This window comes from Hordeum vulgare, chromosome 4H, assembly GCF_904849725.1.
Source record: "Hordeum vulgare subsp. vulgare chromosome 4H, MorexV3_pseudomolecules_assembly, whole genome shotgun sequence".
Lineage (NCBI taxonomy): Eukaryota > Viridiplantae > Streptophyta > Magnoliopsida > Poales > Poaceae > Hordeum > Hordeum vulgare.
In genome coordinates this window covers 313,797,442-313,821,700 of record NC_058521.1, presented here as the reverse complement: position 1 = coordinate 313,821,700, position 24,259 = coordinate 313,797,442, and the positions used below count along the sequence as shown (strand labels likewise).

General features: G+C 43.2%; 1 pseudogene; it reads right to left on the bottom strand.

Annotated features, from left to right (window-relative positions):
- Window positions 1–8,519: 8,519 nt before the first annotated feature.
- Window positions 8,520–13,132, bottom strand: LOC123450483 (annotated as a pseudogene).
- Between the last annotated feature and the right edge of the window lie 11,127 nt (window positions 13,133–24,259).

The following is a 24,259-nucleotide window of genomic DNA, read 5'->3' as shown; positions in this document are numbered from 1 at the left end:
TTTAATTAATAAACCCCACGGGTTTATTTCTTCCTATCTCGCGCTTCGAGTGGGCTCTCTCCCACTAGGAGGCTCATTTTTTCCTCTCTCTCTCCCGCGTGGCAGCCCACCTTGCGCGTCCCTTCTTCCTTCTCCTGACGGCGTCCCCCCGCATTGCACGCTTTCCGTCAGCAGCAGGGAGAGAGCGAGCACGCCGTCAGGGCTCACGGACGTCGAGGCCCTCTTATAACCCTCGGCATGCGTGCCTCCTTCCCCTAGGGTTCCTCCTTTCCCCTCTAGCGCCGCCACACCTCCTCCCTCCATCTCTCTTCCTCCCCCAAGGTAAGCTCTGTAGTCCATCTAGCACACACAGAGAGAAGTGCGCCACCCTCGATCCTGTGCTGTCGTCGTCTCCGGCGCCGGCCACCATGTCCACGGGCTCGAGGCAGGACCCCGCGCTCCATTCCCGTCGTCGCTGAGGTCGGGGAGCGACCACACCGATGGCCAGCTCCACGTCAATGGCGAGTTCCCGGCGGCCCAGCTCCTGCTTTGGTTCGGCGACAGTACACCTACATCCTCTTCAGATTGTCTGTGTTCATCTTCGTGAGGCTTCGTCCCCGATCGGGTCAGCCCTCTTCTTCTTCCCCAGGTGAGCCTAGCCCGTCCTCCCTTCCCCCCTTCGGTAGATCCGGCGATGTTCGAGGCCGTGCTCTCTGTTCGGAGAACAGCATGAGGGCACGTGTTGTTGCATGTGTTGATCTTGTGTAGGTTCTAGGGCTCGTCCCAGTGCTCGGGACAGTCGCTTCCAACGGTTAGGAGCAGTAGGCGCAATTGTTTCCCCGCGGCGCAGCAGCTGTAGGAGGGACGCTCTGGTGCTCGTTGTCATCGTCGTCTCTCTGTGCATAGCAGAGCACGGCGACCCTGTTGTTTTGTAGGTTACCTTGTAAAGTTCCCATGTTCTGTCGAGCCCGAAGCGCAGCTTAGTGGTTGCAGTGGTTGTGTTGTTCTGGCATGTCAAGGGTTCGAGTCCCCGCGGTGCCACCCCCTTTTAATTCTGGTTTTTGGCATAGTAGCACAGAGGGACACGTTAACCTGGTTGCCATCCCTGTTCTGTCGAGCTAGGGTGTTATAGCAGAGTGGTGATTGGTTTAGTGGGTGTACCAGGGGGTCTAGGGATGGAATCCCTTCCCCAACCTTTTTATATTTTTGCCTTTTCTTTTCCTGTTTTGCATTGATCACTTGCATACTTGTTGTGGTGGGCTTGGCACCTCTTGTGCTATTTATTTTAGCTCTCGGCAAGTAGGTTTCTCCTATGTATGAGATAGAGTTTGATTTAGCATGTGTAGGTGATGTTTTGGGCATGTGATTGTGCTAGTGATATGTGTGTGAGCTAGTGATGCATGTGTGGTGTGTGTTTATGAGTGAGTGATGCTTGTGTGCATGTGCAAGCTTCCAAGTGTTATGATAAGCTTATGCACTACATGTGCAAGTGTGTGAGGTGTGTGTGTGTGGGTTCCCCCCCCCCACATACCTTGTGTGTGTTAGTGGCTCATGTGCAGTTGTGTGTGCTTGTGTGTGAGTGTCTCCCACAGGCCAAGGCATGATGTGCCTTGATGAGGACATGAGTAGGTTAGGGTGTGTAGGTGTAGACATGCTTATGTGAGTGTAAGTTAGTTGTGAATTCCATTTAGCTTGTGTAGGTGATTTTTATGCTTGTGCTTGTTGTATGTGTGTGGGAATGGTGATGTGCTATGGCACACATACATGAGGTCTAAACCCTCATGTGCACCATTGTAGTGTTGATAGTGTGCAAGTGGTTGTGTAGGTGTGGTTCTAGTGAATAGCACATGTGATGATGCACTATTCACACCTTGTGATTCCATGCTCATTTCACTTCTTAGTTTGTGCCCATTTGTTCTATGCAAGTGCCTATGTATTATACATGTTTTTGGGGTAGAATCATCCCAGGAATCCAATGGTGGGTTCAGATTCCACTTTGGAACACTTTTTGGGAATGTTATATTTCAGTTTTGTTTCATGTTTAGAGCTTGGTTCCATGTATTGTGATGAGCCCAAGAGGTTGATTCTTTGTTGTGGCAGTAGAGGGTGAACCCCTCTACCACATGTTGCTTTTGTTTCATGCTTAGTAGTTCATGTGTGCAAGTTGTGTCTAGTCAAAGTAGGCATGTGGCTGAAATTCCAGTTTAGTGAAAATCTCAGATTTTCACTAAGTCTGAGAATCTGTTTTTATTTTCTTCTCCTGTTGTGGTGCTTGTAGAGATCCATGTGTTGGGAATCAGCCTTTGCTATCAACTCGAAAGTTGTAGCTTTTGTGTTTGTCTAGCTCTCTGTCAAGTTTCATTCCATTTGGAGTCCTGTAGATATTGTTTTGGGTGCTGTCAAAATGCTTCAGAGCATAAACAGCTAGTGAGAATCTGGAATTTTCACTAAGTCCGTGAAAACTGATATTTTTGTCCAAGTTAGCACCTGTAGAACTTTCTGTGTGATACTCCTTTGCATTATCTTTTTTCTTGTGCTTGTAGTAATCTTGGATAGCTTCTGTCACATATCTTATTTGGCATATTTGGGTGGCTGTAGGTGCCTTGCATGTAGCCCTCAAACTGCTATGATGCTGTTTATGGCAGATTGTATAGTTTTGATGTTTTGATGCTTGTGAGTGCATAGATGATGTTGTGGTGATGTTTCTTTGCACCACCCAATACATTCTAGTTTTTTTTGTGATATGGATACCTGGGATCATCAGGAGTATGCCATTTGGAGTGTGTTGTGGTGATTTGGACACGTAGGACATCATTACTTGTTTCGTTGTTTCCCGTTGATCCGTAGCTCCGATCGTTACGTTCTTTGTATTTTTTTGCATCTGTTTCACGTGATGCATCTGTTGATGTCATTATCATGCATGTCAAGATAGCTTAGAGTGCAGTTCTGTCCAGGAACTTGTATTTTCTTCTCATGCATGTGCAAGTGAGTAGTATAGAGATGCATGTTCATTTTCATCTCATGCATCATGTGTTTGTTGCATCTTGTGGTGTTGTTGTTCATTGGATGCTATTTTTATGGTGGGTAGCACCAGCATCAGAGAACGAGTACGTGGATCCGGGAGAGTACGGGCAGGACGAACAAGAGCAGTTCCAAGCTGAGGGCGTCATAGGCAAGATGATATGACCTTGATTCCATCTCTAGACTTGTTAAGCTAGACTACGTTTCTTCGTCATATGCTCGCTGCCTACCACTGAAATAATTGCCTCCTGATTTTGCCTTGAAGCCCAAATACTTATCCCTTCCTAGCGAATCTTGTATGGCTAAGTAGGCTTTGCTAAGCTTCTAATGTTAGCGTTGCTAGTTGCAGGTGCCTTGTCTCATGTGATAACATGAGTTTGATATCATTATGTTAAATCTGATATTTAATTAATGCACCTATATACTTGGTAAATAACGGAAGGCCTAGCCTTTTGCCGGGTGTTTTGTTCCATTATTGCCGCCATAGTTACCGGCTACCGATGTTTGTTTCCATAACTGATCGCTCCTAACACGTTTGGGGTTGTTATGGGAACCCCCTTGATAAATCGCGTAGTGTTAAGACTTGTCCGGCAGGACCCAACATTGGTGTTAATTTGCTAATCACTTAATAATAATCTGCATAGGGAATGATCACCCCGAGGAACTTTTATCAACAACCTGGTCTGCCTGCGGGGCCACCACAAGGAAACTTGAGGTTTGGTTCTCGTAGCTAGTTCCGTCCGTCGTGTCCTGAGACTGAGATACGCGGCTCTTCTCAGCGTCGTCGACACGACGGGAGGTCCTACTAGTCTTGTCTTACCTTAGCGATATATCTTGCGTATAGGAATCCCGGTGAAGTTTTGGTTCTCCCCAGAGTTGAGGTTTCCTCTAAGGAATCCGACAAGATCACGAGATTCGTGATAGAGGATTACTTTGCGGCCCGTGACCGTTTCTGATGGACTAGTTGGAGCATCCCTGCAGGGTTTAATCTTTCGGAAAGCCTTGCCCGCGGTTATGTGGCAACTTGGAATATTTGTTAACATCCGGTTATAGATAACTTGAACCTAATCTAATAAAATTGTCAACTATGTGCGTAACCGTGATTGTCCCCTTCGAAGACCTCTCTTCGATCGGGAACACGATGGGGTTATGATTGACGTAAGTAGGTGTTCAGGATCACTTAGTGATGAGCTAAACATCGATCGCTAGTATAGACCACCTTCAACACTTGTTCTACGTAAGTTAGCCACCATATATGCTTAGGATGCTACAACCTAAATACTCCACCTTCCTTACCTAATAACTTGACTAGTTCTGGCACCGAGGTCATGGATTGCTGAGTCCCCGTGGCTCACAGATTCCTTGAAAACACCAATACGTACAGGTAACCCCGACTCAGGTGATCCCGACGCCACGCAGCTAGCGTGGCAGTACGATGAGGAGAACGACCGCCTGTACATGAACTATCTACAGGACTGAGGCATGGTCGTGATCATGGGCAAGCATGCATGGTATCATAGTCATTTCTCATGTTTTGCAGTCCGTAGCGGAACTACCTTGTTTGAATGCGTGATGTAAACTCTGATATTATGTATGAGATGGCAGTTGAATCCCTAATTGTCGTTCTATTATATGTTTGTGCTATGTTACCGTGCTTGCAATACGCTTAGATGCGCTTCTTTCCAAATTGGGGCCTCGTTCCCCAAATCGAAAAGGACCGCAATTTAGTCGTTACAACCACGGTTTTTCACGGCATTGTTCCGGGCAAGTCGGCATATCCTGTTCGTTAGATCAAGTTGAATATGGCTTGCAATATGTTGCAAATATTCTGAACGCATGGTTGAGAACTTTGAGTACGTGGATTTGAGACAGAAATGTGTTGAATATTACAGTAATTTCCTTCATGAGTTTAATATATGGGTTCTCATAATGTTTTTTAATGAGGTAATATCAACATGACATTACATGTCATACTTTCTGTTTTCCACACCAGGGTTTCTAGAAAAATATAGACAACATATTTATTGTCCTCTAAATTCTATGAGTTCTCTCGTATTGAGTTAAAAGAGACAATAACCATTATATGTTACATTTTTTCCTTATTTCCAAGAATTTCTTCAGGTTCCTGTTTCTGCAAAGATCAATCTCTCGCCATGCTCAGAAAGGATTCCTTATGCATAATTGAGAATCGGTTATTAGATCACACGAAGACAAAAATTATATAGATCTTCTCCCAATCGACGACGTGTATCCATGTCGATGCATGCATGCATGCTTCTCTTTGACAATGAAACGTGTGCCATTTGCATCCCGTGGCCATCTACGATGGTAACGACATCTGTAACCGTCGGAGATGTCCTAATCTATCTCGTGGTTGTCTCCTCTCGGCCAGAGTGTGCTGATAACGTGTTAAAAAGAATCGAAAAACGAACGAGTGATTCAAGTGTCTCTTTATTAATGATGTATTCTTGCTTATATACAATGGGAAAGGATGTGACGGTTTGCTAGGGGTGCCTCTATGGGAGGCAAATATCGTGACGATTCCCACAGATGTGGAACCGCACATCCAATGAGGAGCGGGGATTATCCCCCTAATAACCATTAGGGTTATTATTTCTAACATGCTTGATGGCACCCCCTACGTTGCCCCTTGATTCATGCTACAAGAAGATCGACATGCATTGGTCAGCAGTTCAAAGTGCCTTGAATCAGGTTTCGAAATGCAGCTAAATGCTTTCCCTATCTCCTAAATATTATGCCTCAACCAGTAATACATTCCTAAATGTTGTATTTAGTGGAAAGATATCGGTGAAATGGCATATACAAGAACTGGTAGGCTTTTATGGGAATTTGAAAGCAATTTCGCAATGGAAAAAAGCTTAAGATCAAAGGTAACATTTTGGGGCATCAGTTTAAATAGGCTTTGTATGTGTATTCGGCATTTAAGTACGACGTGCCCATCCAAAAAATAAACTATGTACGAAGTGTGCAAAGGAGACCAACTAGCCATGGTAATCTCAATCCGACGATTGAAATACAAGATTGCAATGTCATTGGAATGCCCCTTTGTTTTTGGTATCTTCTAATTTATGAAGTTTGCCTTTCTTCTATAGCTGCTTCAAAGTAACACATTCAAATTTCATTTTCCTTACTGAATCTGGTCTGACATTTTGCAACTGGCATGCTGTATTCCAGGCCTACCCTTGAAGGAAATAAGATCACACTCTGCCCCATAATGACGAGGCCAAAACATGTTTATTTGCGTGTCTCAGTGCAATAAGAACGCTTAACAGGAGATTGTGTAGTGGCGTGCTATTGCACTATACTGAACTTAAGGGGAACCCAATTTTTCTTATATGGGTTTGCTCGATGACTCCCCCTACGTATGGCTACATTGCCCCCGGATTCATGCTACAAGAAGATCGTCATGCATTCGTCGGCAGTTCAAAGAGCATTCAATCAAGTTCTGAATTGCAGCTAAATATTTTCCCTATATCCCAAATATTATGCCTTAATCAGTAATAGATTCCTAAATATCATATTTAGTGGAAAGATATCGGTGAAATGGCATATACAAGAACCGGTAGGCTTTTATGGGAATTCGAAAGTAATTTTGCAACGGAAAAAAGCTTAAGATGAAAGACAACATCTCGGGGCATTGGTTTAAATAGGCTTTCTATGTGTATTCATCATTTCAGTACGAAGTGCCCATCAGAAAAATAAACTAAGTATGAAGTGTGCAAAGGAGACCAACTAGCCATGGTAATCTCAGTGTGACGATTGAAATACAAGATTGTAATGTCATGCTCATTGGAATCCTACAGGATTTGAGTTTGTTCGATTGCATCGCAAGAAAAACAAAAGATCTTTTCAAGACTTGTGAGTGGGCGTTAGATTTCTTATGGAATGTAGAACAAATGATGCCTTAGGAAAAAAAACTATGGGGTTCAATTCTAAAAATTAAACGGCCAATGTAAAGGAAAATCCTAAGGATTCCAATCCTCCAAAAAATTTATGAAAATCCATTGAATCAAAGAGGCCGTCAATAACAAACGGCATGGATATGTTTGATCTATGAACCTTCTGAGTGTATACGGTGCATAAAATATTATAGAAATATTAGTATTTGAGTTTCATACAGGAACAAGCAACCAAAATGATACGAGCAGATGTGGATCGACACCTGAAACCAAAGCTTCTTCATACTGTCTCACTTCAACTGAGGCTTCCTCCTTGTAGCTGCTACAACAAACCACAAACGACATTAATATCACTACCACATGCACTCTACTTGACTTAACCATCTCAGCGCAACTAAAATATTTCAGCAATCAATATGGTTAAACCATCGGTCTACTTCCAGTGGCGGAGCTAGACGGAAATTGCAGGGGGGCGAAAAAGAAAAATTGAGTGTTTGGGGAGCCAAATACTAAAAAACTTCTCATCTAAATCTTTCCAATAAATTTTTCTTCGCAAATTGGACCAAAACCGGGTGGGGGGAGGGGTGCACATAGCTCCTCCGTTCTAATTCTTGAAAAACTTCACAAGGCAGTTTAGTTTCACTAAGAAAATGCAAAGATAACTTGCATGAGATAGTTGGCATAGCTCTCTACTTCAGATCGAGCCAAGTTTGTCCATGTAGTGTTCAGGGTCAATTCAGAAACTTTAAACAGTCGTTGTGGTGTCTGGCTACCAGCCTCTTTCATAAAACTTAACTTTATAGATAGGTAGAGAACATTCATGTGTTTTAATTAAAAAACTGGAAGTTTGAAATGCCTTCTTCGATTATTCAAACACTGGATTTCCCAAAAACTCTGCACTCTTCACTCACTTGTATTTGGAAGAACCAAAATCGTGTAATATGATATCTGTCAACGCTGTTCTCAGCAACTTTGGATTGTATACAGCTTCACTCAAATTGAGATCGTTGTTGTGTAGGTTCTCTTCGCTACAGCTGAGCATCTTAGAAGGTGAAGATGATGTGAGTGAACGGCAGCTATTAGGTCGACTTGAACAGAAATGAGCATGTGTTGCATACTACCACAGCAGTGGCTTTACTACTACCATGATACCAAAAGAGCAGAGGGCTTGCCAATGATCATGATGCCAAGCCAGAGGAGCTTGCCAACAGGCCTTCACTTTTATTACCGTCAAGATTGTTGAGAGAGAACTACTGAATTTTCAAATTCAAGTGTTAAGGCAGGTTCAAGAACCAGAACCCAACACAAGCATCATGATTTTACACGTACAAGCAACTCAGATTTGTACCAGTACTAAAATCATAGGATACAATATAGCATTCATCCAATCAATTCAGATAAACCAGAGGTGTGCAAGGACGATCAAGTCTCACAACATTAAGTGCACTTTAATTCAGGCCACAGAAGAAAACCGCAACCTATTGAGCACTCATTACATTCATAAGCCTAGGCAAAAGACAAAGCTAGCGTTCAAGCAGTTGATTCAAATGCGGTAGAGCTTAAGTGCAGTTTACTTCTGAAGACAGGAAAAGCAAGCGCTCAGTGCAGCCTCCTAGCCTCCCGCTCAGACTCGAGCAGGGTGAGGATGTCGCCCTCACGAATAGGGCCCTTGACGTTCCTCATGATGAGACGGTTCTGGTCATCCAGGAACTTCACTCTGACCTGGGTCACCTAACCCCTCGAGCCGGTGCGGCCCATCACCTTCACCACGACTGCAAGCTTGACCTGTGTATCCATGCTGAACAAACGAGGAATTGCATTAGGCAAAGCAGGACTAAACGACCCCAACAGCTAGTGTACAATTCAATTGCACTGCAAATCATGCAGAAGAGCACCCAAATCATGTATGCAGATTGATATAAAAATGAAATAAGAATGCCTAAGTGATTAATGTACCTCGTAAATAACATAGTCACTGATAAGCAAGCAATTAAGAGCCCCTGTTTTGCATAGTTTTTGACGGGTCAAATCAAGAAATCGACAGTTTAATATCTACCGAGTTACCCTGTGCCAAATATGGCTCCAACTAAAATATGTTTCACACACAATAATGTCCAATTCGTCAATTTAGATGTTGGACAAGAATTTCACAACTAAGAACCCGGGGATTTTTCGAGATCTAAGCAGCGTCTACCAATATTGGCACAAAACGAAGAATTACAAGTGGAAATTGGAACGAGTATCTCAACGAACGATAAAGCAACATCATCGGGAACTAAACTTCCAACGAAACTAGGCAACACAATCATCAATCACAGCAACTAAATCTAGCACAAACGAAACGATAAAGCGCACAGATCCATAGAGCCAGGGTAAACAGGCGTGGGGGGGGAGGTAACAACCTTTCTTCGGCTGTTGGCGATGGAAATCGCTGGTTCTGCTACAACGACGGAGGCGGCGGCGCAGGTAGGGTGGAAAGAATAGAGGGTAAAACCCTAGTGCTCGTCCGATTCTTATATAAGGTTGCGCTGACGGCGGCCTTGGGGTCGTAGTCGTCGTATGCGAGCGAATGGTTTGTTGGGCCTAAAGCCCAAACAAGTGCTGCTTTTCTCTAGTTTTCCTTTACCACTTCCTTCTTAGTTAAGATAGTTTTTTTCCTCTCGTTAGGGTTTCTCGTTCTCTGAGGGGCGATCCGCCGCCGTTGAGTTTTTTGGCCATCCATGCCATTGTTTTCCCCGCCGTCAACCTCTACCCTGCTGCGATCGCAGTCGCCCGAGGTTCGGGTTTCTACCAGGTGGAAGAGGCGGAGTTAGGGTTAAATCTCCAAGACCCGATCAGATCTCATCGAGCAAGAAATATCACATGGCCTCGGATGGCGCCTCTGGCTTAGGGGAGGGAGATGAGATTGAGAAGATGATGCAAGAGCTTGGGTGCAGGAGGAGGATCTGGACAACGTCATCTTTGACGAAAAGGAAGCGCCAAAGGAGGCGGCTCGCTGGGTGGCGCTAGCTAGGGTTCACACCGAGAAGACATATAGTCACACATGGTTCTACAAGAACATGAGATCGGCATGGGACCTAGCTCAAGAAGCAAAATTCAAACCGATTGAGGACAATCTCTACACGATTCAATTCTCTTGTCTTGGGATTGGGAGAGAGTTAGACAGGATGGTCCATGGCGCTTCCGTGGTGATGGACTCATTCTCAAACCGTATGATGAAGTGACCAAGCCATCCATGATCAGGCTTGATACGATTGATATTTGGATTCAAATACATGGTGTGCCTGATTTGTATGCCCATCTAGTCTCACCTCTGCTTCCAAGGTGGATGTGGTACTGTTTGTCGAGCCTCCATCACAAGACTTTTCTGGAAATTTCTACTGTGTTTGGGTTAGCATCAATGTCACAAAGCCGTTGAACAATGTCGTTGTAACATCTAAGATGCGACACTTTCCTTGTTTTGGGGTGAGGCCTCAAAAGGGGAAAGAGTCGCATCTAAGCGCTTCGCAAGCAAGATAAACATTGCATTCCCTAATAGATTGAAGAGTAGTAAGGTTCGGCTTACACTCGCCACAAGCTAAATTACAGATCCACACAGTCGTACATATTGCAGATAGAAAAATAGGTCCGACTACGGATGATATAAATGACAAAAGCTAATGTTATCCCACCTTGCTAGGCCCATGATCACTACCAAGTGCCTCTAGTCCTCGCGATACGTCACGTATAGCCGACCACTGTCCTCGTCAAACTCCCACTTCAGCTGGATATCCTCGGAAGCATCTGTATCTGGGGTAACTGTACCTGGGTGGTTGTAGTAATCTGTGAGACAGAATGAATCAACAATCTCATGACCTTGGTATCTAACTAAGTTATTACGAAAGGTTGGGGTATGTGTTTGAGTTTAAAGCACCCTAAGTATTTATGGTGGCTAACTGTTGGAAATATGCCCTAGAGGCAATAATAAATTAGTTATTATTATAAGATTTCTTTGTTGATGATAATCATTCATTATCCATGCTATAATTATATTGATTGGAAACACAAATACGTGTGTGGATACATAGACAAAACACTGTCCCTAGTAAGCCTCTAGTTGACTAGCTCGTTGATCAAACATGGTTGAGGTTTCCTAACCATAGACAAGTGTTGTCACTTGATAACGGCATCACATCATTAGGAGAATGATGTGATGGACAAGACCCAAACTACAAACATAGCATATGATCATGTCAGTTTATTGTTACTGTTTTCTGCATGTCAATGTATCTGTTCCTATGACCATGAGATCATGCAACTCCCGGACACCGGAGAAATACCTTGTGTGTATCAAACGTCCCAACGTTACTGGGTGACTATAAAGGTGCTCTAGAGGTATCTCCAAAGGTGTCTGTTGGGTTGGCATGGATCAAGACTGGGATTTGTCACTCCGTGTAATGGAGAGGTATCTCGGGGCCCACTCGGTAATAAAACATCACAACAAGCCTTGCAAGCAATGTGACTAAGGAGTTAGTTACGGGATCTTGTATTACGGGACGAGTAAATAGACTTGCCGGTAACGAGATTGAACTAGGTATGGAGATACCGACGATCGAATCTCGGGCAAGTAAAATACCGAAGGACAAAGGGAATAGTATACGAGATTATATGAATCCTTGACATAGAGGTTCAACCGACAGAGATCTTCATAGAATATGTAGGAGCCAATGTGGACATCTAGGTCATGCAGTCGGTTATTGACCGGAGAGTGTCTCAGGTCCTGTCTGCATAGTTCTCGAACCCGCAGGGTCTGCGCACTTAAGGTTCAGTGACGTTTCGGTATAGTTGACTTATATGTGTTGGTGACCGAAGTTTTGTTTGGAGTCCTGGATGAGATCCCGGACGTAGCGAGGAGTTCCGGAATGGTCTGCAAACGAAGATTGATATATAGGAAGTTGGTATTCGGATTTTGGAAGGTTTTCGAGCATTGCCGACAGTGTACCGGCACTAACGAATGGGTTCCGGGGGCCCACTCGGTGGGCCCACCACGCCCCAAGGGGTCCACGTGGGTTTATTGGATGCGCAATAAGTTACAATGTGCTGAAAAAGTCATCCAAGGAAAGCCCATGAGAAAAAAATGGAAAATCCAAAAGAGGTGGGAAAATAAGGAAGGAGTCCTAATCCAAGTGGGATTGGAGGAGGACTCCTCCCTCCTCCACTTCGGCCGACCAAAGCAAGATTCCCTGGTGATGCCAAGGCTTCCTCCTCCCTCCTCCTATATATACTAGAGGTTCATGACTTTTTGAGACACAACTTTGCCACGTACAACCCTAAACCTCTACTTCGTAGTTCTTCCTCTAGATCGGTTTTCTGCGGAGCTCGGGCGGAGCCCTGCATGAATAGATCATTATCACCGGCGCGTCGTCGCGCTGCCGGAGAACACAACTACTTCCCCGTCTCTCTTGCTAGATCAAGAAGGCGGAGATCGTCATCGAGTTGTATGTGTGTGGGACGCGGAGGTGCCGTCCGTTCGGCACTTGATCGGGACCGACCGTGGGGCGATTTGTGGGACGGATCGTGAAGACGTACCACTACATCAACCGCGTTTATTAATGCTTCTGCTTAGCGATCTACAAGGGTATGTGGATCCGATCTCCCTCTCGTAGATGGACATCACCATGATAGGTCTTCTTGTGCGTAGGAATTTTTTTGTTTCCCATGCGACATTACCCAACACTAACTTACGTTGAACGAGAAGTAAAAATATTGTGGTCTACGCAAGACGTTCGTTAACTAAGAATAATCACTAAGTGATCCTGATCACCTACTTACGTCAGTCATAACCCCCACCATGTTCTCGATCAAAGAAGGAACTCTGAAGGAGACACTCACGGTTATGCACACAGTTGGTAGGTGTTAATGAAATTACTTCAAGTTATCTAGAACCGGATATTAACAAAGTTTCCATGTCTGCCACATAACCGCGGGCATGACTTTTCGAAAGATTTAACCCTCCAGGGGTGCTCCAAGTAATCCATCACAAATTACCACAGGCCACATAGAAATCCTCGATCAAGAAGCTCGCGATCTCGTCGGATTCCTTAGTGGAAAACCTCAACTTTGAGAAGACCCAAAGTCTCACCGGAATCCCAATGCACAAAATTATCTCGTAGAAGGTAAAACTAATCCAGCAAGGCCGCTCGACGTGCCGACATACCCGATAGGAGCTGCATATCTCGTTCTGAGGGCACGACCGGATGAGCTAGACGTCGAGTTGGCTGAAACCCCGGGTGAACAGGGGGCGCCGAACACCGCTTAGGTTGGACCAACACTCATGAGGAGCACTCGACCGGGTTGTTGATTAATTCCTCGGGGTAGCTATTCCCTATGCTCTGTATTAAGTTGTTAGCAAATTTAACACCAAAAGTTGGGCCTTGCCGAAAGAGCTTTGCACTAAGACGAATTATCAAGGGGGTCCCCATAACAGCCCCGAACGTGTTAGGAGCGCTTAGTTATGGAATAAAACACGGGTAGCCGAAACTAATGCGGCAAAAGCGGAACAAATCACCAAGCAAAACTTTGGCCCTTCCGCCTTTTACCAAGTATATAGGTGCATTAATTAAGTAGCATTTAAGTAAGATGATAACCAAATTGCCCATGTTATCACATGGACCAGCTTGCACATGCAACTAGCAACGCTAATGAAATGGTTGAGAAAGCCTAACTTAGCCAAACAATATTTTCCTAGGAGGGGAAGTGTTAGAGGTTTCATGGCAATGTTTAATGGCCTATATATCAGGTGGTAGGAAGCGGAGAATAACGACGGAAATGAATCAAGTATGTATAACAAAGCTAGAACCGGTATCAAGGTCACGATCATCTTGCCCGTGAAATCTTCAAAGTGGAACTGCTCCTCATCTTCCTGAATGAACTCACCGGACTCCTCAAACTCGTTTCCCGCACCCGTTTCTACCCAAAAGAAACAATCACCCAATGAACACCAGCAAGTGATAATGCAACAGACAATATGATGCATGTATGGCACAAACTTCAAAGCATGCACATAATTAATCCTACTCAAATGACAAAGTGCCACCTCACCACAAAATGGCACTTTTGCAAATCTTCTCAAAACTGAAATCCAGTGCCGCCATCGGACTCCTTGGGTTTTTCTACCCCAAATCCTTATATCATACTGCTACACTTGCATGCATAAAAACACCACAAAACTGAAAAGGAAATCTACCCAGCATCATGAATCACTTATATCAAACATGTTGGGGAACGTTGCATGGGAAACAAAAAAATTCCTCACGAAGACCTATCATGGTGATGTTCATCTACGAGAGGAGATTAGATCTACGTACCCTTGTAGATCGCTAAGCGGGAAGCGTTAAGAAACACGGTTGATGTAGTGGTACAACTTCGTGATTCAAATCACCGTCGTCCCACGATCCGTTCCGATCTAGCGCCGAACGGGCGGCACCTCCGCGTTCAGCACACGTACAGCTCGATGACGATCTCGACCTTCTTGATCGAGCAAGAGAGACGGAGAAGTAGATGAGTTCTCCGGCAGCGTGACGGCGCCGGTGTTGGTGATGATCTATTCCTGCAGGGCTCCACCCAACCTCCGCAGAAATCTAATCTAGAGGAAGAACTACGAGGTGTAGGTTTGAGTTGCACGTGGCAAAGTTGTGTCTCAAACAGCCTAAACCTCAAGTATATATAGGAGGAGCCAAGGGGTGGGGCAAGCCCTTAGAGAGTCGACCAAGAAGGCCTCCTTGGGTCGGCCGACTTGGGGAAGGGAGGAGTCCTTCTCCAACCCCCTTGAATTAGGACTCCTTCCTTATTTTCCCACCTCTTTTGGATTTTCCACTTTTTCCTCATGGGCTTTCCTGGATGACTTTGTCAGCCCATTATACCTTATTGTACATCCAATAAACCCACGTGGACCCATTGGGGCGTGGTGGGCCCACCCAGTGGGCCCCCGGAACGCATTCATCACTCCTAGTACACTGCCCGCAATCCCCGAAAACTTTCTAGACTCCAATCACCAACTTCCTATATATGAATCTTCGTTTCCGGACCATTCCAAAAACCCCCGTGACGTCCGCGATCTCATCCGAGACTCCAAACAACCTTCGGTCACCAACACATATAATTGAACTATACTAAAACACCATTGAACCTTAAGTGTGCAAACCCTGCGGGTTCGAGAACTATGTAGACATGACCCGAGATACTCCTCGGTCAATATCGAATATATAGCGGGACCTTGATGTCCATATTGGATCCTACATATTCTACGAAGATCTTATCGGTTGAACCTCTGTGCCAAGGATTCATATAATCCCGTATAACATTCCCTTTGTCCTTCGGTATGTTACTTGCCCAATATTTGTTCGTCGGCATCCCTATACCTATTTCAATCTCGTTACTGGCAAGTCTCTTTACTCGTTCCGTAATACAAGATCCCTTGACTTACACTTGAGTCACATTTCTTGCAAGGCTTGTATGTGATGTTGTATTACCGAGTGGGCCCCGAGATACCTCTCCATCAGATGGAGTGACAAATCCCAGTCTTGATCCATGCTAACCCAACGGACACCTTCGGAGATACCTGTAGAGCACCTTTATAGTCACCCGGTAACGTTGTGAAGTTTGATACACACAAGGTATTCCTACAGTGTGAGTGAGTTACATGATCTCATGGTCATAGGAATGAATACTTGACACACAGAAAAGAATAGCAACAAAATGACACGGTCACATGCTACGTTCATAATTTGGGTCTTGTCCATCACAGGATCCTCCTAATGATGTGATCCCCTTATCAAGTGACAACACTTGCCTATGGCCAGGAAACCTTGACCATCTTTGATCAACGAACTAGTCAACTAGAGGCTCACTAGGGACAGTGTGTTGTCTATGTATCCACACATGTATTTGTGTTTCCAATCAATACAATTATAGCATGGATAATAAACGATTATCATGAACAAAGAAATATAATAATAACTAATTTATTATTGCCTCTAGGGCATATTTCCAACAATCTCCCACTTGCACTAGAGTCAATAATTTAGTTCACATCACTATGTGATTTTAACAAATCCAACACCCATATAGTTCCGGGTCTGATCACGTCTTGCTTGTGAGAGAGGTTTTAGCCAACGGTTCTGAACCTTTCAGATCCGTGTGTGCTTTACAAATCTTTATGTCATCCCATAGATGCTGCTACTACGTGCTATTTGGAAATATTCCAAATTACTACTCTATTATATGAATCCGGTTTACTACTCAGAGTTCTTCAGATTAGTGTCAAAGCATGCATCGACGTAACCCTTTACAACGAACTCTTTAAGCACCTCCATAATCGAGAAAAAAATCCTTAGTCCACTTGTTACTAAGGATAACTTTGACCGCTGTTTAGTGATTCAATCCTGCATCACTCTTTGTACCCCTTGACAGACTCATGGCAAGGCACACATCAGGTGCGGTACACAGCTTGGCATACTTTCACAGACTACGGCTAGGGCATAGGCAACGACCTTCGTCCTTTCTCTTTCTTCTGTCATGGTCGGGCTTTGAGTCCCACTCAAATTCACACGTTACAACACAGCCAAGAACTCCTTCTTTGCTGATCTATTTTGAACTCCTTCAAAAGCTTGTCAAGGCATGCATTTCATTGGAAGTTATATTATGCGTTTTGATCTATTTCTATAGATCTTGATGCCCAATGTTCAAATAGCTCTATCTAGGTTTTCCTTTGAAAAACTCCTTTCAAACAACCCTTTATGCTTTACAGAAATTCTACATTACTACCGATCATCAATATGTCAACCACATATACTTATCAGAAATTCTATAGTGCTCCCACTCACTTCTATGGAAATACAAGTTTCTCATAAACCTTGTAGAAACGCAAAAGCTTTGATTATCTCATCAAAGTGTATATTCCAACTCCGACATGTTTGCACCAGTCCATAGAAGGATCACTGGAGCTTGCATACTTGTTAACCTCCTTAGGATTGAAAAAACCTTCTGGTTGTATCACATACAACCTTTCCTCAAGGAAACCGTTAAGGAAACAATGTTTTGACATACTATGTTCAATATTTCATAAATAATGCAACAATTGCTAACATAATTCCAACAGACTTTTAGCATTGCTACGAGTGAGTAAGTCTCATCATAGTCAACTCTTTGAACTTGTCAGAAACATCTTTGCGATAAGTCGAGCTTTTCATAATGGTGACTTTTCACCATCATCATTTGTCTTTATTTTAAAAATCAATCTTTACTTAACAGTCTTACAACCATCAAGTAGTTCTTCCAAAGTCTACACTTTGTTTTATACATGGATCCTTTCTCGGATGTCATGGCCTCCAACCATTTGCCGGAATCCGGGCCCACCATCTCTTCTCCATAGCTCGTAGGCTCATTGTTGTTCAACAACATGTCCTCCAAGACAGGGTTACCGTACCACTCTATAGCAGTATGTGACCTTGTCGACCTACGTGGTTTGTAGTAACTTGATCTGAAGCTTAATGATCACTATCATCAGTTTCCACTTCAATTGGTGTAGGTGCCACACGAACGACTTCTTGTGCCCTCCTACACACTAGTTGAAGTGACGGTTCACCAAGCTCATCAAGTTGCACTACTCTCCCACTCAATTCTTTTGAGAGAAACTTTTCCTCGAGAAAGGACCCGTTTCTAGAAACAAACACTTTGCTTCTGGATCTGAGATAGGAGATGTACCCAACTGTTTTGGATATCCTATGAAGTTGCATTTATAAGCTTTGGATTCGAGCTTATCAGACTGAAACTTTTTCACATAAGCATCGTAGCCCCAAACTTTCAAGAAATGTGAGCTCAGGTTTCTCCAAACCATAGTTCATATTGTGTCATCTCAACGGAAATATGCGGTGCCCTATTTAAAGTGAATGTTGTTGTCTCTAATGCATAACCCATAAACGATAGTGGTAATTTGATAAGAGACATCATACTATGCACCATATCAAATAGGGAGTGGCTATGACGTTCGGACACACAATCACACTATGGTGCTCTTGGTGGCATGAATTGCGAAACAATTTCCACATTGTCTTAACTGTGCACCAAAAACTTGTAACTCAGATATTCATCTCTATGATCATATCGTAGATAGTTTATCCTCTTGTCACGACGATCTTCACTCTGAAATAGCTTTGAACTTTTCAATATCTCAGACTTGTGATTCATCAAGTAAATACTCCTATATGTACTCAAATCGTCACTGAAGTAAGAACATAATGATATCCACTGCGTGCCTCAGCACTCATTGGACTGCAACATCAAAATGCATTGCTTCCAATACGTTACTTTCTTGTTCCATGTGGTATGATTTTGCATGTCTCAAGTGATTCAAAATCAAGTGAATCCAAACGATCCATCCACAAGGAGTTTCTTCATGCGTTTATACCAACATGTATGGTTTGCATGTCTCAAACGTTTCAAAAAATGAGTGAGTACAAAGATCCATCAGCATGGAGCTTCTTCATGCATTTTACACCAACATGACTCAAGCGGTAGTGGCACAAGTAAGTTGTACTATCATTATTACTTTGTATTTTTTGGCACCAATATTATGAACATGTGTAACACTACGATCGAGATTCAATAAACCATTGAGGGTAATTATTCAAGCAAATAGGCTATTATTCTCTATAAATGAAGAATCGTATTACAATAAACACGATCCAATCATGTTCATGCTCAACGCAAACACCAAATAACAATTATTTAGGTTTAACACCAATCCCGATGGTAGAGGGAGCGTGCGATGTTCTGATCACATCAACCTTGGAAACACTTACAACACGTATCGTCACCTTGCCTTTAGCTAGTCTCCGTTTATTCCGTAGCTTTCATTTCGAGTTATAATCACTTAGCAACCGAACCGATATCCAATACCCTCGTGCTATTAGGAGTACTAGTAAAGTACACATCAATATCATGTATATCAAATATAATTCTGTCGACTTTGCCAACCTTCTTGTCTACCAAGTATCTAGGGTAGCTCCGCATGAGTGACCGTTCCCCTCATAACAGAAGCACTTAGTCTCGGGTTTGGGTTCAATCTTGGGTTTCTTTATTAGAGCAGCAACTGGTTTGCCGTTTCATGAAGTATCCCTTCTAGCCCTTGCCCTTCTTGAAACTAGTGGTTTTGCTAACCATCAACAATTGATGCTCCTTCTTGATTTCTACTTTCGCAGTGTCAAACATTGCGAATCGCTCAAGGATCATCATTTCTATCCTTGATATGCTATAGTTCATCACGAAGCTCTAGCAGCTTGGTGGCAGTGACTTTGCAGAACCATCACTATCCCATCTGGAAGATTAACTCCCACTTGATTCAAGCGATTGTTGTACTCAGACAATCTGAGCACATGCTCAACGATTGAGCTTTTCTCCTTTACTTATAGACAAAGAATCTTGTCGGAGGTCTCATACCTCTCAACAAGGGCACGATCATGAAATCTCAATTTCATCTCTTAGAACATCTCTTATGTTCTGTGATGTTTCAAAACATCTTCGGTGCCTTGCTTCTAAGCCATTAAGTATTACACACTGAACTATCACGTAATCATAAAAAATGTGTATGTTAGATGTTCGCAACATCCACACACGACGCTCGTGGTGCACAACACTGATGTCAGCTGTGTATCCCCAGCAACGGCGCCAGAAATACTTCTGACACTGCAACAAAAGACCTTCCAATGGCGCCAGAAATAGGAACGTCGACGGAGAATACTTGGCTTGATCCTTCTGCTGCGGCTACGCCTTAAGGGACTTCCTAGGCAAGTATGCAAAGGATTTCCCCTGTGGCCTTGGAGCCTTGCGTTGGTATTCCCTCGAAGCGGAAAGGGTGATGTAGCGTAGCGGTGGTAAGTATTTCCCTCAGTTTGGGAACCAAGGTATAAATCTAGTGGAGGAGTATCTCAAGATCCCGCACAAACACAAAAGCTTGCTCCCAATGCTATGAAGGGGTTGTCAATCCCTTATAGATTGTTTGCCAAGTGAGAACTGAAAGCAACAAAGTAACAAAGCAAAGTAAAAGCGGAGGTGTAAACGATGGATGTGAATATCCCGGGGCCCGTAGTGTTTGCTAGTGGCTTCTCTCATGAAAGAAAGTAGACGGCGGGTGAACAAATTACTTTCGAGCAATTGATAGAACCGCGCAAAGTCGTGATGATATCTATGCAATGATTATATCTATAGGCATCACGTCCAAAACAAGTAGACCGATACTTTCTGCATCTACTACTATTGCGCCACACGTCGACCGCTATCCAGCATGCATCTAGTGTATTAAGTCCATAAGAACAGAGTAACGCCTTAAGCAAGATGACATGATGTAAAGGGATAATCTCAAACCAATGATAAACCCCCATCTTTTTACCCTTGACGGCAACTACTTGATGTGTGCGTTGCTGCCCCTACTGTCACTCGGAAAGGTCACCACATGGTAGAACCCAAAACCAAGCACTTCTCCCATTGCAAGAATCATAGATCTAGTTGGCCAAACAAAACCCAAGAATCGGAGAGCTTACAAGGATATCAAATCATGCATATAAGAAATCAGCAAAGACTCAAATATATATCATAGATAATCTGATCACAAATCCACAATTCATCGAATCTCGACAAACACACCGCCAAAGAAGATTACATCGGATAGATCTCCATGAAGATCATGGAGAACTTTGTATTGAAGATCCAAGAGAGAGAAGAAGCCATCTATCTACTAACTACGGCCCCGTAGGTCTGAAGTGAACTACTCACGAGTCATTGGAGGGGCGATGATGATGATGAAGAAGCCCTCCAACTCCAAAGTCCCCTCCGGCAGGGCGCTGGGAAGGGTCTCCAGATGAGATCTCGCGCAAACGGAAGCTTGCGGCGGCGGAAAAGTATTTTCGAGGCTCCCCTGATTTTTTGCTGAATATTTGGGAATATATAGGCCAATGATCTAGGTCAGGGGGCGGCCAGGGAGGCCACAAGCCCTGACACCGTCGCCTCCCCCTGGTGGCGGAGTGGGAGCTTGTGGGCTCCCAGGAGCCCACCTGGCTTGGCCCAGAGCCCCCCTGATCTTCTTCCGTTCGGGAAAAAAATCATTTCAGGGTTTTTATTCCATTTGGACTCCGTTCCAACATCAGATCTGAAAAGAGTCAAAAACACAGAAAAAACAGGAACCGGCACTTGGCACTTAATTAATAAGTTAGTCCCAAAAAAAGATATAAAAGGTACATAAAATATCCAAAGAAGACAAGATAACAGCTTGAAACCATAAAAAATTATAGATACGTTTGAGACGTATCACACACCGAGTGGTGCATTAAGGACATAAGCCTTCTGCACAGCAATGAGGAAAATCCTCAGTTTTAGGGACTCAATCCGCAAAGTTGCTACTATCATCTTTCAACTAAATTTTCTCTAGGAACATAAAAAAATAGTAGAGCTATAGCGCAAGCTACATCATAATTCGCAAAGACCTTTTGACTTTGTTCATGATAATTAGTTCAATTAATCATATTACTTAAGAACTCCCACACAAAACATACATCCCTCTAGTCATTTGAGTGGTGCATGATCCAAATCCAGTAACGTGAGTTGAGTATAGTTTCAGTGGTAAACATCTCTATGCTAATCATATCAACTATACGATTCATGCTCGACCTTTCAGTCTCCTGTGTTCCGAGGCCATGTATACACATGCTAGACTCGTCAAGTTTAACCCGAGTGTTCCGCGTGTGCAACTGTTTTGCACCCGTTGTATGTGAACGTTGAGTCTATCACACCCGATCATCACGTGGTGTCTCAAACGACGAACTGACGCAATGGTGCACAATCGGGGAGAACACAATTTCATCTTGAAATTTTAGTGAGGGATCACCTTATAATGCTACCGTCATTCTAAGAAAGATAAGGTGCATAAAAGGATTAACATCACATGCAATTCATAAGTAACATGATATGGCCATGATCTTGTGCTTCTTGATCTCCATCACCAAAGCACCGGCATGAACTTCATCGTCACCGGCGCCACACCATGATCTCCATCATCGTGCCGCCATCGAGGTTGTCGTGCTATCTATGCTATTACTACTAAAGCTACAACCTAGCAATATAGTAAACGCATCTGCGAACACAAACGTTAGTTTAAACACAACCCTATGGCTCCTGCCGGTTGCCGTAGCATCGACATGCAAGTCGATATTAACTATTACAACATGATCATCTCATACATCCAATATATCACATCATGCCTTTGACCATATCACATGTAGCGACCCGACTCAAGACGAGTCAAGCCTCTGTGTATTTGTGCCATCCCTGGATCAGTATGCTGGCACACACAGTACATCAATGTATATATCAAAGTGCAATCACATGTAAATAGCGTAAAACTGATATATACCTTAAATATCTCAGCGGAAGCAGTCAAGGGAGTGGAGTCCCAATAAACACCAACGGCAAGTTGAGTGTAGACCGTAACCCTGAATCATACTCTTACTCGTCGAAGAAGAAAAATATCTGCAACATAAGACGTTGCATCCGTGTAGGTCAGCATAATGAATATGCTGGCAAGTCACATATGAGAGGGGGTAAAATATCATCTATACTATATGCATATATGGCAGGTGGTGTTGTAAGTTTTAGCGTAAAGCAAATTTTCTCCTACAACAAGAGGGGCTAAAAGCAAAATATTACTACGCTGTTGGTTGTTAATGAGATGGTTCCGCCAACCAGTTCTCATACCCGAGTTATCAATAATTCCCACATCAATATTATTATTTGTGTTGAGAATTTCAGATAACTTCAGTTCCTTTGGCTCAAGTTGTCCATGACCGTGGACACGGCTAATCGATTAGGTTTGAGTACTCTGCAGAGTTTTCCACACGTTCCCCACAAGATTTGATCGCCTCCGTGTATGTCCTCGCACTTCAGGGTGTTTGAAGACCGGATGATCAAAACATGGTCTTTCAACGGGTCCCTCTGAATCCCTGTCGGTGCCCCTCGAATCCTACCGTTCTTCTACATCTGCTAGCACTGCCTGTCCAGAGTCGCCGCGTTGTCCAACCAAGCCAGAGCCCATAATGACTTGTGGCTGTGCAGGTAAGCCTTGGGTCTTGAAAATATCCGTCCGTCTCTTTGAGCCTGGGTGAAGCTTTCCGCAGGATGTCATGGCCTCTCCAGCATCCCGGGTCATCCACTGGGTTCTCCAGGGAGCCGATCAACCGTCCTTCACCCAGAGTTGCATTGCGTTCGAGGTCTTGAAAATCTTGTCTTAATCGGTCTTGATTATTTAATCAACCTTGCATCACTCGTGTTAAACTCTCAACCAGAATCCCGTCTACTCAAGCATAGCAATATGAAATTTGTCGTCCCGGGCCAAGTAACGGGGTTGTTGGGTGCCTACCACATGATACTACAATCTATACTAAAATTTCCAAGTACCTAAGCAGCATGCAATTGGGCATAGGATGGTAGAACTAAGATGCATGAAACATAGGTGATAGTGTGATCAAAGTGACTTGCCTGGCGATGTTGACGAAGAAGAATTTCTCGAGAAATAACTTGATAGACTACTCGTCACTCTCCGATGAAATCTATATAACAAACATATCATTCACATAAGCACTCAAACTAGCAATCATTCTAGCAATCAATTAACAAACAGCAATAAAAGTTGATGCAATCAAAAATCAATAAGAGAGAGCGGATAAAATCCAAAGGAAACTTCAAAGAAGTTAGGAATCTTCTACTACATCAAACACTAAATAGTTTTTTTTGTTCTAACTGAAAATAAAACATTAAATAACACAGAACTAAGATATAAATTTAACCAAGATAAAATAAAGTATTTTACATAAAACTATTTTGGAAGTATTTTCAAATGGGAGTTGAAACAGTAGAGAAATCAATTGCAAGTTATTAGAGAACTAGAATTGATTTCATGATAACAAATAAAATAAAAATAAAAACTTGTTGAGAACCTACTGTTTAACTAACAGAAACTAAAGATAAACTTTCTGAAATAATAAAGAAAATATTTTAAAACAAAAGTAGAAAAGGAATTAGCCGAAATCCTAAAAGAGGTGAAACAGAAATTGTTTCACATGAAACAGTGAGCTAAAATACTCAAACAAATCTGAAATTTTTACCAATGATAAATAAGATCACTAGTGATCAGTACCAAAAGGAATCAAATTAAAGCTATTTTTAAACTCCTGGAATAAACAAAGCAAGCTTTAATTCAAATCTGATCTAACTCAATTTTTATAAATCCAAACATAGAAAAATTATATATCTAC